This window comes from Felis catus, chromosome C1 (assembly GCF_018350175.1).
Source record: "Felis catus isolate Fca126 chromosome C1, F.catus_Fca126_mat1.0, whole genome shotgun sequence".
Taxonomy (NCBI): domain Eukaryota; kingdom Metazoa; phylum Chordata; class Mammalia; order Carnivora; family Felidae; genus Felis; species Felis catus.
The window spans coordinates 68351573-68367039 of record NC_058375.1 but is presented as its reverse complement, the minus strand read 5'-3'; the positions used below and the strand labels follow the sequence as shown (position 1 = coordinate 68367039).

The 15467-nt window shown below is 39.1% G+C and overlaps 1 protein-coding gene and 1 long non-coding RNA gene across 2 annotated transcripts in view; one reads left to right on the top strand and one right to left on the bottom strand.

Annotated features, from left to right (window-relative positions):
• ADGRL2 (adhesion G protein-coupled receptor L2) overlaps window positions 1-15467 on the bottom strand; it is a 623946-nt gene that overhangs the window by 420236 nt on the left and 188243 nt on the right. The gene's annotated exons all lie outside the window — the stretch shown is intronic.
• Window positions 1-15467, top strand: part of LOC111561759 — a 167129-nt gene that overhangs the window by 130431 nt on the left and 21231 nt on the right. The window contains exon 9 of the long non-coding RNA XR_006584427.1: window positions 604-720. This is a non-coding gene — a long non-coding RNA (uncharacterized LOC111561759). The remainder of the gene's footprint in view (window positions 1-603; window positions 721-15467) is intronic.

Below are 15467 nucleotides of genomic sequence, written 5' to 3'. Positions count from 1 at the left end.
TTGAAGCTTAGAGTCCCAGGCCTTAGAAAAGAACTCTTTCTACGTAGTACACATTTAGAGCTGACTTGAACTGAAGTACTAAACAACAGCTCCGTAGCAGCTATTTCAAATTACTGAGATTCATCCAGAAATGCCAAAAATCTTAGAACCAGCAAGCCCTGATTGTGGGTTGAGAAACAAACAAAGGGGGAAAGAGAGAGAGGGAAACTTCTCAAAAGTATACTTTTGTCATTGATTTTTTTTAATCACAATTTTCACCCAGTATCTGAAATAATAATCTTTACGATAGCTTACTGTTGATTCTTTAACCTTTGAAAACATTTTAAACAATAGTGGCATTTTTCTATTCTTACCAGACACCGAGTATTCTCAGGCATAAACCATGTAAAGAGTCTCCAAGATGGAACCTGATCGTTAGAATCCTAGACTTATACAAATAGGGTCTGTGGCATGTAGCCAGAAAGTCACGAGTTCAAGAATCAGAAGACCTTGCTAGGTATCTGCCTCAAACACTAACTCAGTCTAACTTGGGTGAGCTATTTAATCTCTAACCTTACTTCTCTTATCTGAAAAATGGGAATAGTATTATTTGTCTTGTCTTAGCTCAGAGTTGTCGTGGAGATCAAATGAGATAATATATGTGAAAGTGCTTTGATGCTGCTAAAGCATGCTGTAGATGAAGACTATTATCCTCTAATACAGCTTCAGTCAACAGATAAGGTAAGTGAAACCCACTGTGCTCAGGTGACACCTACATGTCAATGCATGGCAGGACCAGAATTAGAACTTGGGTTTACCCAAGTTTGGGTCTGTAAAAGGAGGTTTTCCTCACATTTTCATGGCGAGGCTTTGCCTGAAAAGCCCATGACCTGAAAGTGCCTCATGTATTCCCCTTCTCTTCTGAGCTCATGTGACCATCTCTTACACTAGGAAGGAGTCAAGGCCTGCAGAAGGAGCAAAGACATTCTGCCCTCTGATTCTAAAACAATGACTCCTCCTTGGTGTTCCTTAGACGCCTAGGGTGAAGTTAGGTGGGAGGAGGGATTGGACTCGGAGCTATTTCCAGAAGAATGTACACCAGCCTTGGTAATGGAATATATTATACAGCTCACACACATTTCTATTGCAATGCTTCCAACGTGTGTAGCTGCTATTAAGATTATTCAGATAAAATTCATCTGAAAGCATTATGGAATTCAGAGTGGCTTCTGGTATTTTATATTTTTTAATTAAAGAATTAAAATATATACAACTACTCGAGAAAGGACAGCCCAGAGTTTAAAAAATTGGGAAAGTTTGGCCTAATCCATTTCTTCCTATGCCAGAATAATGTAATTAGTAGGTATTTGTTGGAAAACCAATTCAGGGGAACATATTTAAGGGCAAATGTATGTGAGAGCTCCCTCCAACAACAACAACAACAAAAAGTGTGTGAGTCCACTTTTCTTTAGAAGATGATTATGTAAATAATTCTAATCACTCTTCAGTTGGTCATTGTGAAACCGATTATACTCTTTAAAAAAATTTTTCATTTTTAGAGGGAGAGTGAGAGAGGGGTAGAGGGGCAGAGGGAGAAAGCAAGAGAGAGAATCTCAAGCACGCTCCACGCTGAGCACGGAGGCAGACGAGGGGCTCGATCCCATGACCCTGGGATCATGACCTGAGCTGAAATCAAGAGTTGGACACTCAAATGACTGAGCCACCCAGGAGCCCCTAAATGATACTCTTTTAGTCATTGATTTCACATGGCTTTTTGGGGTTTCCAGATGGTAAGAAGGACCACTAAATTATTATCTGAATTTAGTTTTTGTTCAGGCTGAAAAATTCCTTGGAATAACTTGGTGAGATGATCAATACACAGGCCAAATTATTATTCATAACAGTTTAATGCTTAACCTTAGACTTACACTCAGTGGAGGTGGAGATGGCAAGAATTTTAAAAAAGGAAATGTATGTTCTGAATTTGGTACATAGCTCTTGCAAATCAACATATCCAGAAACTCTCCGAGCAGGAGAACTTACAAAGTAAAGGAAAAGTTATAGTAGTCTTATTTAATAGGCTTCTGAGGATTTGTAACAAAATGTCAATTATGTATAAAATTTTAAATGGGAAATGGGAAAAATGAGGCTAAGAATCACTGGACTAATTAGTAATAATAATAGAGGTACAATTTATTGAACTCTTATGCACATTTAGGCTTTATAATAACCCTGAAGGGTCACAGTATTAGCACTAGTATTCCCATTTGCAGATGAGGAAATTGGAAAGAGTGGACCAAAGCCATGGAGTTTATAAATGGCATAACTGGAATTCAAACTCAGTTCTAACTCAACTCAAAAGTCTAGGGTGTAAACTCCAGGTCTCTGGGATGAGGAAATGGCAATAGAGAAATTCAAATAGTTTTTTGCATCAGCTGAACCTAATATGTGGCTGTGGTTCAAAGATGAAGCTTATAAAAATTTAAGAAATTAGATGTAGGGGCTCATGCACGTGAGGGGTTCATTGACCTTCCTGATAAATCCATCTTGCAGTTGTTTCATTTCAGGAATTCAGCCAACACCTAACACAGGCCTTTCTTTCCAGTTAGGATTCTCCTTCTAACCTTAAATCAAAGATACCACTAAGCATTTGTGCTAAGCCTTAGGGTAGTGGTACTCAAATTATTTTATTATTATTATTATTAATTATTCTTTTACTTTTTCTGCTCTAACTTATTAAAGGATATAACAAAGTTCCTTCCATAACAGTGGTTCATTAAGACATGGATTCCTGGCAGGAAATGTCATTGCTCTGAAGTGAGACTCACACCGACAGGATATGAGAGTGCTTTTCTTCTCAAAACTAGTACTGTGTATTATTTGTTCAACACCCTAATTCTTTATTGCCTGTCCACTATTTACTAAGTATGCTGCTAGTTCCTAGATTACAACAGAGAACCACAGAGATAACTCCTACCCTAAAGAAACATTTAATTCTTGGAATTTCTGTTCATTATATCACCTCCTCTCAAATATACAGGTTCAAAACCTTAGTGAGGCCCATGCCTCTTTTCTTTCCTTCTCCACATATCTAGTCTATTGTGTTGGCTTTTTGCTGTGAAATGTCTTTTGATTCCACCCTAATTCTCCTTTTCTGCTAGTACAAGTCTTTGTTTCTTCAAACTCTGATGATCAGAACATCTTCTTTAAGTTTCCTTCTTATTTCAACAAATATTTATTGCGTACCAGGTCTGCACCAGGGAAAGTGCTAGGTACTTATGCTTCCACACTCTGTTCCTTTCCTCTCTGATCCATTCCGTATATTGAAAATATACTCCCCTTGGATCCCCTGTAGAGGTGTTGTCCCAGCATAATAAGACTGAACGCTGTGAGGCTGAGTGTGGTGAAGAAGATTGCAGGGATGTTTTTGAGGTGGTACCATCCAGAGAAAGGAGCAGCTTGAATGGATCTGAAATAAGGTGCTGGACCTCATCCTGGGCCCGCACTGATATGAAAAGCTGAAGCCCAGGAGATGGGAGAGGGAGGCCCCTTCATTCTGAGCTCCTGGGCCTGTCTCTACTGGAAAGATGACTGGTGATCAGTGAGTATTTATTAATTGATTGATTGCAGTGTGTGCTGAGTCACAACTCCGTTAGCCCTGCAGCAGTCACGCAGCCCCGATTTACACCTTCTGTCTCCTCTTCATTACTCACCCTCAGGCAACAATCAGGCTGATCTTCCCACTTCCATTCCCTTCTGTGTAGGTGCCTGTTCAACTTCTCTTGTAAGCCCTGTCTTTCTCCTTCCTGCCCTAAAACAAAATGCATGATACCGCAGGTGTTCCTCAATTGTATCCAGTCTTCTGTCATCCATTAGTGACTTCCATACATGGTGAGACTGCGGGCTTTGGGGTCACAACTGCTGGGATTTTATTCCTGACTCTATTATCTTCTGGCATTGTTACACTGGGAAAGTCAACCCACCACTGTAAGACATAGTTAAATATATATATACATACATATATATACATATATATGTATATAAACATATATGTATATATATATGTACGCATATATAATTTCCTACACCCAACATGGGGCCTGAACTCATAACCCTGACATCAAGAGTCTCATGCTCTTCTAACTGAGCCAGTAAGGTGCCTCTGAATATTCCTAATATTCATCTTTATCAGTATCTTGAGGACAGCTATGCCATTGACTTACTTCCTTTATATTCCCCATGGCACCACGTACAGACTGGACAAAGAGTAAGCATCCAATAAATACTTAATTGTATCCAATATGTATTGGGTAGTTCATTTTAAAACATAATGCAGTTATTCTCAGAAGTGTGCCACCGGGCATCTGAAACACGCTGTCTATTCTTGCTACAGTCCATTATTAGCACCAACTTTATCCTGTCTTCCTGGCCCCTCATCCTCATGCCTCATGTTACAAGTCACTAAACATTCTGGATTCATACTTTAGCATCTCTCCCAAATCTCTTCCTCCCTTGTTGCTTCCCCTGCCCTTCACCTCTACACCAGCTGTTTTGCTGCATAGACCTCCCCCTGTGGATGCTTAGCTCCAACTTCCTTCCTGGATTCCGTCCCCCCATCACTGCCAGGTTAACTCCCTAAAACAGCATTTTTCATCATGTCTTTCCTCCACTGCTCACTTACTTACCCAATAAAGCCCACACTCCTCCGCTTGGTTTTTAACGCTCTTCATAAATCTTTTTTCACCTTTCCTAGCAATGTTTACATTTACCTCCACGTGCTCTCAGTTCTAGTCTGGAAATCTTACTCATTGTCCTCGTAACACTCTCTTCTCGTTTTCTCTCCAGAGTTTGGCTCCTGATATTTTCCGCATTTGTAATATCCTTTCCTATTCTCCTCGTCAATACAGATCCTGCCATCCTTCAAGATGGAGTAAAAATTCTGTTTTATCCATGGATTTTCTTTCTACATCAACCAATAATGAACGGCTGGTCACTGGAATCCTGCAACAGCTGAGTGCTCACTGTATGCCAGGCACTATGCTGAGTGCTTAAATTACCAATAAGAACAAGAGTCTGTTTCGATTCTAAAGAATCTTCTATTCTAGGAGTGCCTGGGTGGCTCAGTCGGTTAAGCGTCCGACTTCGGCTCAGGCCATGATCTCGCAGTCCGTGAGTTCAAGCCCCATGTCGGGGCTCTGTGCTGACAGCTCAGAGCCTGGAGCCTGCTTGGGATTCTGTGTCTCCCTCTCTCTGCCTCTCCTGTGCTCATGCCTCTGTCTCTCCCTCTCTCTCAAAAGTAAATAAACATTAAAAAACTTAGAAAAGAATCTTCATTCTAAAGAATTTCTAATCCCCATAGTACTCACTGGGTCATTCATTTTTGTATGCCCACGGCTTATTTTATCACGCTAACGCTGCTTTGAGATGAGGAAACTGAGGTTTAAGGAGGCTATATGGCTTGCTCAGGTTCATACAGCTGATAAATGATCAACTTCATCTTTGATGTTCCTAAAGGCAGATACATGTTGGCAATTTTTTGGTGATGCTAACCATACCTGGCAGATCAAACACTCAATTTGCATTTCTTGAATAAAAACATTTTGATTTTTATATATGGATTTTTGTTTTTGCTTTAGCAACTTTTACAGCTAGAAGTGATTTAAAGACCATTGGCTTTTGATTTTTTATACCCCTAAAACATATCCATTAACTTGGTTAGCCAGAGAAATGTCGCAATCGGGGTCATCTCAAAATGGTCAATACAACTCTTGCAAATAAGGTAAATATGCTTATCAAGCTGTCTAAACAGGTGGACTTGTATTTGCTTTGCCCCTAGGCAAACTCAAGAGTTTTAAAAACAAATAGGGGAAAACAGTCTGATTTAATTTTTATTTCCCAAATATGGAGAATTTGTATATTTGAAATAGCTTCCCTTGGGGCAGTACTGATGCAGGTAATGGTAAGGCAGGCCATTTACATCAGCAGGAGCTGGTTTTGAAGCAGAAAAAAATATAAACACTTCCCCAAGACAGACAACATCTTTTCCCTCTTGAACATATATTCACTTCAGAGAAAAACCTTAGTAGAAAGGAGTCCTAACTGGGGCTTATAAAAGTTTAACAGAATAATATTAAACATTACATTTCTTTTTTTACAATTCAAAGTAATTTTCCTTTGAAGATGCATATGACATTTTGTTTTCTCTTTCATCAGGTTTATTTTAAAAAGGTTAATTTTATTTTATGGCCACATATCTATTTGCAAGTAGTTTGCTACTTATCAAGCTATTCTATCTAGATAAATTTGTACAACTTCCACGTGAAGGGGGGCATTCTTGTAAGGAAAATATCTACAGTACATAAAGTGCAAAAGAGCTGACCAGGGTTTTTATTATCATAACTTGTATCATTTCTGGACCACTGTCACTAGACATTAATTCCCATAGGGTCAAAAGTTATTCTGCATGCCTATGTGCTGCAAAGTTGGTTTCAATTATTAATAAAACAAGCAAATATTAAATGAGATGCACTATATGATACAAGGAAACAAAATAAGCTTGCAAATCTGTTTAATTTTATCTCTTTAGCTTTTATATACTTGTTTAAAAATGAGACACAGAAAATTCTCTGTACATTTAAACTGGGAAGATACAGTCAAAGGTATCTCCATGGTCTCATCCTTTTCAATGGGTGCCACTGGTTGTACATCAAAGTGAGGATATACTGCTCATTATTAGCTCACCATGCTTATCTTTCCTTCTCATTCATCTCTTCTTAGCTTCACTGTCAAGTAAATATCAACCCATTTATTAGGAAAGGATGTCAAGTAACTTGAAAGTCAAAAAGAAATCATGGCAAGAGTTAGAATATTTGAGTCAGTGCTGTGCTGGGAACTGTCTAATCACTGGCTCCCCCCCCCCCCCCCCCCGCCACCCCACCCCCCGCTCCACGGTGCTAATAAAACCCTGGTTTGTAGTGTTCACTGATTTCCTTGGCGTAAATGTCTCCATCAGTCAATTGCAAGCTATCAACACAATGCCACTGAAATGTAGAGTTGGGAAGACATTTTATAAATTACGTCAGAAAGTATACCTAGGGTGTCCATTTTGACATTTTTCCACATGTAGAATATTAGGCTCTTTCTGGGTGCTTTTTTTTAAAGTTTATTTATTTTGAGAGAGACAGAAAGAGTATGAGCGGGGGAGGAGCAGAGAGAGAGGGAGAATCCTGAGCAGTCGCCACACTGTCAGCTCAGAGCCGGATGCTGAGCTCGAACTCATGAAACTGTGAGATCATGACCTGAGCCAAGATTGAGAGTCGGATACTTACCTGACTGAGCCACCCAGGCACTCCTCTGGGTGCTTTTTAAACGTTGCTTCTCTAATTGGTATTTAGAGTCCAAGCCTACCTATTTGAAAGGAGCTGACTCCAACACACCATTAAGCCATTCTCCCTTTAATTAGAAAATACATGCTTGAAACCAGTCACAACTGTTAGTCACAAACTAAGGTATTTAAAGTTTGTTACAGTTCAATTTATTTTGAATACTAATACCCACAAAAGATTCTGATTCAAAAGATACAAAGGGTGTGAGAAGTCTATCATCCATCTATCCTAGCCACCAAGTTTTTCTTCCTTGAAAATAAACAATGTTGTTGGTTTCTGTATCTGTGTTGTGTATCTATACAAAAATATTCTATGCAGTGTATATATCCCATCCCCTATTTTTAAAACATAAATGGTAATACACTATACATACTATTTCTCACCTTTTGTTGTTGTTGTTGTTGTTAATACATATTGATAAATGTTTTATATTTATATATGAAGATCTTCCTTATTCTTTTTAAAACTGTGTAAATATTACATTGCTGGATTGTTCCATTATCCATTTGAACTGTCTCTGATTGATGTGGATCTATTTAGTTATTTCCTGTTTTTTGCTTTTATACACATACGAAGTTCACATTATGGCATTTTATATGTGTGGTTTTCCACATGCATATGTATAGTCTTAAATACGTCCTCAGGTCAATTCCTAGAAGTGGAATTTCAGTTTCAGTATTACCAAACAATTGTATCTTTGCTAATGTTATACATGGGAAAAAAAATCTCCAGATGACTTTGATTTTTATTTCCCAGATAATGAGTGAGATTGACCATCTTTTATTTTATTTAAAAGAGCTTGCTTTTCTATGAAGTTTCTATATATTTCCTTTACCGTGCGTTATTGAGCAATTTTTAAATCTTGATATATGGCAAGGATAAGTTATGGATCCAAATTATTTTTCTTCATATGACTATCCTACTTTTTCAATGTCCTTTATTAACTAATCATTCTTTTCCCCACTGGCCTAATGCGCATCTTTATGTATTAAATTCTTCTATGATTTTGTATCTTCATGGACTTTATAAGCTATTCTATTTATGTTTGTGCATGTTCATGTATTTGTGTAGTATATATGTACATGTCAATATTATATTGTTTTAGTTAGTAAAGCATTACAAGACATTTTCATAACTGGAAAATGTAGTTCCCCATCATGATTTTTCTTTCTATGACTTTTCATGGTAGGGGCACCTGGCTGGCTCAGTTGGTAGAGTGATGAGTTCGTGAGTTCTAGCCCCAAGTTGGACATAGAGCTTACATACATACATACATACATACATATTTTTTAAGGACTTTTCACAGCTGTTTTTTGTGTATTTTTTGTAGGAACTCTGGCATCAGCTGATGTTGTTTCAGAGATACTTAGATTGATGTTTTATATTAGGATCAATATTTATAGGTAAACTTAGAATAATGGACATATTTATGATGTATGTCTTCCTACCATGAACATTCGATTTTATGCTTCTCTACCTATTCAAGTCACTTCTGTTCCACAGAAGCTTTTCAAGTTTTATCCTACAGTGTTTGCTCATTTTTTTGGTTAAAATTTTCCCCAGATATTTTTTTTCTGTTGCTGTTGAGAAGCCAAACCCCTATTGTCCTACAATTTACAGCTTCTGAATGACATAGTTGGAAAACTGAGAAGTCAGAAGCCTTCCTCAGAACATATTCAGAGACAAAATTTCTATGGAACCTTTGAATATAAAAAAAACGACCAGAAATGAGCCAAAGACTTCGTGTTGAATAAGAGTTAGGTTTGTCTACTCAGTTTATTGGACTCGAAAATGGCGACAAATCCCACGCAAATTAGCTTTATCACTCTTACCATTTAAGAGGTAAGATATTGATTTTACCTGTCTTCCCATAATTACATGGTAGCTCACTGGTTTCATCATTTTAAACGTTGAGTGTTTTCCTTAGAGTTTTTGGTTTGAGATTCCTTTTTTTCCTCAAAAACTCAGCAAGCAAGCAAACACAAAAGATAACAAAATTACTGCTTACACTATGCATACCTCTCATTTTTGAGGTGCGTCTCACTTATATTATAGGTCAGCCTGGGGATTCTATTCCTCCTTGATATGTGCTGTTGGCCACTCCTGCTACCACTGAAGCAGGCTTGGGTGTGTGCTCACTGTATGGAGACGAAGTTCTCTTGAATGGACATATTATATACATAGTGCTCCTCCAATAATGATTCTTCCTTCCCCGATTTCAACATGCTTCTTGATCACAACGAACCAGCCATTTTTTTTTGCCCCCTTTCCTTGAGATTCTTGGTCCTTACCATTCCACCAATTCCTAGCATTGATTTTATTAAATCAGCACATAGTTTATTTAAAAAAAAAAAGTTTGTATCTCATCTCGATGCCGATGACAATGTCTTCTCAACACTGCCCACGGCAGACAGAGGTTAATACACTCAGGGGAAAGACTACTAAATCATACTGCGTATTTTGTATACTCAGCCAAAAGAAAAGAAGAATTTAATTCCTCCACATCATCTTTTCTTATGTCTCAGTAGCCTGACACCTTCCTCAATCACCTAACTAATGTGCGGAAAGAATGAAAACTCTTTGAGAAATCAGTGACCCAGAAAGTTACAAACCAAAAATTATGAAGCATCAAATGACATGCTATTTATCATTTTTCTTCTTCATAAAATTCACCACTTAGACACTCTGCTTGGTGGTTATATATAAAAATGTTCTCTGTGTGGTTCATATGATTTTAATATGGTATATACACATAAGTGTAAGATATTTTTATTATAAAAGTATTACTAGCTTATTAAAGGAGCCTTAAAAACAGAGAAGTGTAGGAACAAATCCCGGATTCATTCGTGTTCCTAAATTCAAACACAACCTCTCCTTCAAATATTTTGAAAGCATGATTTTACCCATATATATTCTATGTAAAACTTTATCCTGCATAACACATTAAAAGCATTTTTCTTTTTATAGTGTATTTGAATGGCAAAATAGTTTTAAAATAAAGTAATATGGGGGTGTCTGGGTGGCTCAGTTGGTTAATTGTCTGACTTCAGCTCAGGTCATGATCTCGTGGTTTGTGGGTTCCAGCCCCGCATCCGGCTCTGTGCTGACAGCTCAGAGCCTGGAGCCTGCTTGTGATTCTGTGTCTCCCTCGCTCTCTGCCCCTCCCCCACTCGTGCTCACTCTCTCTCTGTCTCTCTCAAAAATAAATCAACAATAAAAATATTTTTTTAAAGACAGTAATATGACAGACTTCTTCCATTGTTATATAGTCTAATTAGCTGTAAGAGACAGTAGAATATAGCAGTAAGTGCATGGCTTCGGAGTCAGACAGATGTGGGTTCATCAACCATATGTGTCTTCCTCTCTATATTCTTCACTTTTCCCCCAAGGATTGAATTGCTGATTTTTGGCTGAGAGTATGACCTCCCAGGATGAAGATGTCATGTCCTTGGCTTCTTACAGCTAGTTGTTCTATCCAATGTGATGTGAGCGAAATGGTGTATGAAACTTCCTGGCTTTATCTTGAAAGTAAGGGAATATGCTCTTCCTTGCCCCTTCCTCCTTTTTGCTGGATGGAATGCAGATATGAAGGCTGGAGCTCAAGCAGTCATCTTGATCCCAATGGCAAAAGCACACTCCTGGGATGAAGCAATGGAAAGCTAGAAAAGCTTGGTTCTCCAAGGACTTTGTGGAATGCCATATTCGCCCCAAACTGTCTACTATCATGGGTTTTTAGGAGAGAGAATTTTATACATGTGATTTTTTAAAAGTCTATTTATTTTGAGAGAGAGAAAGCATGAGCAGGGTAAGGCAGAGAGAGGAGGAAGAGAAAGAATCCCAAGCAGGCTCCATCCACGCTGTTAGTGCAAAACCCGATGCAGGGCTCAAATTCACTAACACCGAGATCATGACCTGAGCCAAAATCAAGTGTCAGATGCTTAACTGACTGAGCCATACAGGTGCCCCAAGACTTTTATACATGTTTAAGTCTCAGTTAAGTTGGGGAAATTCTAAGTCACTCACAGCTTTATCTAATTCTAACTAATACAATTCTGTTAGTACCAAATATAGATGAATGGTGGTTTCTGCCAAAAGGGTGTGTATTCTTTTTCCATAAAAACAAAATAAAACAAACAAAAAGTCCTCAAAGGCAGGCAATACGAGGGTAGCTTGGCGGCTCACTGCAATGGTCGGGAACCTAGATTATTTTCCTTGTTTACTTTGTCATTCTCACTTTTTTCTCTAACCCCTTCATGATCCCCAAATGGCTCTTTCAGCCTCTAGCATCATCTTCTTACATAAAAATGTATAAAGGCGAGAAGAAAGGGAGCAGGAAAAGAGAAAAGGAAAGGTTGTAGGAAGCTATTTTCAAGAAACCCCCAGCATATTTATTCTTAAAACTCATTGAATTATATCATATTCCCATCCCTAGGCTTACGAGTTGCAAAGGAGGTTGGGAGGTTGAACTACCCTAATCAGTTTAGACTGCCCTTGATTCATGTTTGCCTTTCTCCTCAAACAAAATCAGAGCTCCATTAGCAATAAAGAAACTAGAATGCCAGAAACATGAGTCATTAGCTGTATCTGTCACACTTGCCGTATGACCTTGACTTTGTGGCATTATCTGTGCAATGGGGTGACAACGATACCCAACTCTTAGGAAATCAGAAGGGATGCTATTTGAAAGGAGCTAGCATTGCTCATACTGTTTGTTCCATATATGGTAGGTACCATGACTATTACTATTCCCTTGAGTTGATGTATCTGACCCTATGCCAAGGACATTTCGGGTTAGTTTTTGCTTTTTTTTGGCTATTATATATAACTTTAAAATTAATATCCTTTATACAAGGTTTTCCCCCCTCTCTCTGCTTAGGATTCTTTTCTTGGGTACATTCAAGAAGTGTAATTACTGGGTCATTCAATATTAGTGGAATAAATTATGGCCCTTCTGGGATACCACAAAAATTGCATAGAAATCAGGAAGGCACACACTCCTTATACCTTCCTTGGCAAGGATACTGGGCTACACATAAAGAACACTCAGTTTTTGGAACACATTAATACACACAAACAGAATCAATCCTGAGACATGTTTATTTTGCTATGGTTCCGACCCTCCTCACCACCCCCCCCACTTTTTTTTTTTTCCAAATAGAAATCAATATTCATTAAACTTGTCTTCAAATTTCTGGGTTGAACTTTCTACCTTGTCATTTTTTGTGTGACCTTGGGCATGAGCATAATATCTGTGACTCCATTCACTCACCTGTAAAATGGGGATAATAAAAACAGCCTACCTATCTGCAACTGAGTAAATACATAAGGGAGCACTTTGGAAACTATGAAGGACTCTAGCTATATATATGATTATTAGTATCTTTGGAAAAGTTTGAAGATTAAAAAAAAAAGAATGCTGTCAACTTAATAAAGCAAGTACTTTTGTGTTCCAGACATAGTTCTTAGTACTCAAATTATATTGCCCCATTTAATCATCACCGTACCCTTAGGAGATAAACACCATTATTATGGGCACTTTTATGAAGAAACTGAGGTGCAGAGAAGTGAAATACCTTTCCCAAGTCACTCTAGATTTGAACCCAGGCAGTTTGATGCTGGAAAGCCTAAGCTGAACCACAATGCTACACTGTTTCTGCGTGTTTTTAAAAAAAAACACTAAGATGGGGGCACTTGGGTGGCTCAGTCAGTTAAGCTCCCGACTCTTGATCTCTGCTCAGGTCATGACCTCACAGTTTGCAGGATGGAGCCCCGCATTAGGCTCTGTGCATTAGGCTCTCCCTGCTTGGGATTCTCTCTCTCCTACTCTCTCTGCCCCTCTCCTGCTTGCGCTCTCTATATTTAACATCAGATTGGAAGACTTCTGCCTGATTAACAGCCTATGTAGCCAACACTTCCCCTTCCGCTAGATAGATGGCCCTGAGTACAGCCACGTCAGGTTACGCGTAATACGAACTTGAAGCAGGAGCTAACAGGATATCTGACTCAGGTTGGGCTACTTCTCCTCTTGTGTGTGATCAGACATATTCACAGGTGCTGAGGACTAAAGAGAAAAGAGCAATCAATCTATCCCTAGAACCAATGGTGGAGAAGGTGACATTTGTGTCTGATGTGCTTCTCTAATATTTTATAACCGCACGACTCCCTCTGTTGTCTTCACATCTCCCTCCCTGCTCTTCATTTTCTCTTACCTGTTCTACGCCTGCCCGGCTAGTGCCTGTTGCTCAGAGCTAAGCTTTCCATCTTTCAGCTAAAAGCCCAGTTTCAATTAATTTCTTCTTTAAAGGAGTCTAATCAATGAACTTCTGGACTAAGGTGTTAATAACACAAATGAAGCAATGTGCTGACTTTCTTTCCGGAGAGAAATGCATTTGAACATATAAGGGTGATAGCTGAATTCGGAGATGATAACAGTTAGGGCATTAACAGCACCTGGTGGGTGAGGAAGGGACTATTGGGTGGGATTTGGAGTACCTTTCAACTCATGCAACTGGACCTACTCTGTCTCAGACAGGAAACAAGTAAAAGAAAGCTAGGGTAAAAAAAAAGGAGCAGAAGGTGGAGGGGAGAGACATCTCTGGCAGGCAGAGAATTATTGTGGTTTTCTTTAGGAAAGCAAATGCCCGGTCTTCAAACCTCCCTTGCAGTGAGGAGTGACAATGGCCAATGAAATATTCACAGTCTGCTCTGGATTTCTCACGTGGGTGCTTCACCTCCCTCCTGGTCACTTCCTCCTTCTTTTCAGAAACGAGGACATGGGATTAAAGAAGCAGCAGCAGCCATATGTTGATGGCTGAAGGAAAAGGCTAAATTAATCCCAAACAGCTTGGTTCTGACATCCTTAAGCCACTAATCAACACCAACAAGGCCTACCCCTGAGTGTGGGATTATGTGGGGAAGAATAAGTCCCTTATTTATTTAAGTTACTCGTTTTCTATTATTTGTAGCAGAACACAATTCTTAATCAATATGACCTCTGGCTGAAATGGGCTAAAGGCATTGAAAGTGGCCTTCAATGACTACCTTGCACCTTCCCTAACTATATCTAAAGTATCTACTATTGATTAAGCACTCACAGCGCACAAGGTGGTTTGCTAGCACCACTGACTTCTTATACGACAGCATGAAGGTGATATTATTAGCGTCTGACAGAGGATGCTGAAACTCAAAGTCACATAGTGAGTAAATGGAGGGCAGATGGGAAACACTGGGTCTTTTTCTGAAAGGTATATGTATCTTTCCACTTCTCTCTCCTGTCCTGTCTCCTAAGCAGGGATAGAGTGACCGCATTCCCTAGTCACTTCATTCCTATTCTTCCACAGTGATGTCACAGAGGATTATGCCCCCAAATAGAAGCTGGTCAATGCTGGCCTTATAAGAATTTTTATGAACACTGAAAACGTTCCTTACAATTAACTTACTTTATCAAACCATCAGGGTTTGCTATAAAAATGATCTTTATTCATGGAAAACACATTGGGCTCATGGGTAGGCTTAAAATAGACCCTAAAGGTCAGGTAATACTTTGAAGGAGTGATAATGGTCTTGAGTAAGATAAAGGAAAATAATAATGCAGGAAGCTCAAAGGAAGGAAATACCGGAATCTAAATATGAAGAAAGAGTGTTGGAACAACACCATTTTAGCCCCTTTGGACTTATCACCCTACTTTTCTTTTCTTTTTTTTTTTTCACCGTTTATTTATTTTTGGGACAGAGAGAGACAGAGCATGAACGGGGGAGGTGCAGAGAGAGAGGGAGACACAGAATCAGAAACAGGCTCCAGGCTCTGAGCCATCAGCCCAGAGCCTGACGCGGGGCTCGAACTCACGGACTGCGAGATCGTGACCTGGCTGAAGTCGGACGCTTAACCGACTGCACCACCCAGGCGCCCCAAGCCTACTTTTCTTTTAATGGCTACCCACCACATGCTAACTTCCCAACCTTCCGGCTGTCTTGCCAAGGTGGCTGACTGGTCCTGACAAGGATCAGATGAAGTCATGAAGACGGGGCCCCACATCCATCGTCATTTTAAAAGAAAAAGAATTTAATGTGCGTGCTATTTTTGTAAATATGCTTCATAAGCCT